The sequence below is a fragment of the Diachasma alloeum genome, unplaced genomic scaffold (assembly GCF_001412515.2).
Source record: "Diachasma alloeum isolate Michigan unplaced genomic scaffold, Dall2.0 Dall_scaffold_00578, whole genome shotgun sequence".
Taxonomy (NCBI): domain Eukaryota; kingdom Metazoa; phylum Arthropoda; class Insecta; order Hymenoptera; family Braconidae; genus Diachasma; species Diachasma alloeum.
In genome coordinates this window covers 182,338-185,522 of record NW_021680710.1, presented here as the reverse complement: position 1 = coordinate 185,522, position 3,185 = coordinate 182,338, and positions in this window count along the sequence as shown.

Below are 3,185 nucleotides of genomic sequence, written 5' to 3'. Positions count from 1 at the left end.
GTATTTACGTGTGTGTTCAGTTGCCGAAGTTACCAGATCTGTGGTCAGTGGCGGATGTGTTCAGTTGACTGTGTCCAGTTGCACCCATCCCCTGTTCAACGGAGAACCAGCTTGGAACGTAACAGGGGTCACCCACGGGCACGTGCCAACGCGACGGAGACGACAATGAGTGGGAGCGAGCGCAATACATATTCCTTTCTCACTCAGGGGGGGAAAAATATATATAATCGAACATTACTATAGTAAAAAAAAAAAAATCTGCACAATAATTTGTTATGTCCTATCCAAGTTACTAGGAGGACAGTAGCGCCATTTGGAATATTGAGCGCCAAACTTTGAAGTGTGGATCCGTTAGCCGCTAAACCTCTGATGAGGACTCCATCGATGTTGACACGTTCAATGATAGGATAATTGGATTGAAGGTTTATTTATGAATAAATCCAAACACCAGTGCTTAGGAGAGCACATTAACACTTTTATTCAAAATAACTCTTGACTCAAAAATCTAAAACTTGGACTACAAACTGGATGAACTTCTAATAAACTTATAAAAACTCATAAAAACTTTGAAGAAAAACTACTTGAAGAGAGAAGCTTGAAAAGTTGTCGGAACAACAGCCACGATGGGACTGACTTAAACTTAAGTTTTTAATCTAAGGGTTGGCTCAAAACACCAAAAAGACTAGACCAAAAAGTTGCGCGCGCAATCCTGGCCCAGAGGAAAGGGATGAGGGGTATGCTAAAACAGAAAAGGGGAAATGAAAAGAGGGAGGAAGGGAAAGCGTGCGACGTCGCCAGTTTTCCTCTTGAAGGGTCTCAGGCCCTCCGCGTAGGAATACAATGAACAAAGGAGAACCCAAACACGTGTGGACCACTTGAAACAGAGAAACTTTCGAAATATACCAGAATTGAGATTTTACGATTTTACGACTGTGACCGATGTGTTTATTTTTCTCTCTGCGTTTAGAATTTTCAGGAAAAGCCTTTCTGTAACAAATTTTGGAGAGTAATAAATTGAGAACTCAACTCAAGTACATGACATTTACGATTGCTGGCAACGGTTTTTCTTACACTCGTCAAATTATTTTTTGTCCATTGTTCATTGTCCTCTGTTCGACCATTTTCTTGGCATTCTCAAATTTTAGACTTTTTTATATTCATTTTGAAATGATAATTCAAATCTCGCGGATTAAAATGGCCGATAAATAGTGCCATCTATAAAATTCAACGTCGGGACGTTACACCTTTCCCCATTCTATAAAAATTAGACTCAACAAGAGTCTAATTTTTCAAACAAGTTTCATGTCTTATTCACATAATTATGAACTATTTAAGCTAATTTACAGCGTTAAGTTTACATTTGAATATTTATATAAACAATTATTTACATTCTTATGGTTCTATGTCTTTGATGGTTTCTTTGATAAAAATGCGGGTTTCAACTTATTAATATGTACTGTTTTTGTACGATAGTCTGTCAGTTTTATCACTGCATTTTCTTTGTTTGTAACTTTTTGTATCTCATAAGGGCCTCGATAATTAGGATCTAATTTATTAGTCTTTGCGTCATTGATTAAGAATACCCAATCACCCGATTGAAAATGTCTTTCATTCACAGCTCTGTCATATAGTATTGTTTCGATTTGAATTTGGCTAAATCGACATTATCAACTGCGCGTGATTGTGTTTCTCGTAACTTATCTACTAAATCGCCTAAATAATCTGTATATACAGGTACAGTACTTTCTTTGACAAAGTTTGAAGGAATACGCGCTAATCTGCCAAAAATTAATTCATGCGGTGTAAAACCTGTCGATTCATGAACTGAGGTGTTGTATGAAAACATTGCATACTTTAACCAGCTGTCCCAATCTCCTTCATTATTAATAAAATTCTTCAAATATTCGACTAAAACCAAATGACTTCTTTCAAGAGAGCCATTGGTTTGGGGATGGAAAGCTGTTGTTTTTAACTGTTGAATTTTGAATAATTTTGCTAGATGTTTCATTACTTCCCCAACAAAGTTTGAACCTTGATCGGTTAAAATTGCTTCAGGACAACCAAAATGCAAATGAAATTTTCTGTGAAAGCTTTGGGAATGTCAATGGCTTTTGTTTCAGTTAGTGGGACGGCTAATGAATATTTTGTTAAGTTGTCCTGGATGGTTAAAACATATCTATTGCCGGAAGTAGTAATAGGTAATGGACCGACAATGTCAAGTGCTACTTTTTCAAATGCTGTCTGCGGGGTGTCAGTTACTATCATTGGTTTTCTAGTCTTTACTCTAACTAATTTATTTTTCTGGCAAATGACACAGTGTTTGATAAAGTTCTGGATTTGTGATTTCATGTTCTCCCAAAAATACATACGTCGAATTCTATCGTAGGTTTTTACAATACCCTTGTGTCCACCCACTGCAGACTCGTGCATTTCTTTAATAATATTTTCTCGTTTGTCTATTCCAGGGATTTCTGTTTGATTGAGACAAAGGGTTACATGATAACCTTGGGGAAATGTTTTCTCTAAATACATCTTAATGTTACCCCAGGGGAGTTTATCAAGTCCGCCTCCAGTTGTTGCGATTCTCACAGTTTTTATATCAAAATAATCCATTGTTTCTTTCAATTTTGAAATGCTCGAATTTATATTTGTCAAAATCGTTTTTTTTTCAACTGAATCTTTGATAACAACAAGGAAAATATGAAAANTTATATTTGTCAAAATCGTTTTTTCTTCAACTGAATCTTTGATAACAACAAGGAAAATATGAAAATTTCCATGTTTAAAGATAACAACATCACCGATTTCAGGCTTATCTTTGGGAAAATCATCTTCTGCGATATAGCTCCTAGCTAGAAGCTCTTGAAATACAGGGGTTCTCATTTTAAAATCTGCAGAGATAAAAGTCGCGATGGTATCTTTTTTTATAAAAATTCCATCTCTAGTTTCACTAAAAACATTCAAGGGGATACGTTGTTCAACTCGTTTTCCGTATTTAACTTTTAGTGGTGCGTTGGGGGTATTTAATTCTTCTTCATCTGAGCTAGTTTGATCATCGTAATCACTGATATCATCTGGAATTTCTTCATCTAAAACTTGAGCTTGAGGAGGTGATTCTTCTGAATCTAAATGGAAAATCCAACTGGTATTTTCCATGTGGAAACTTGAACATTTTTCACAAACAC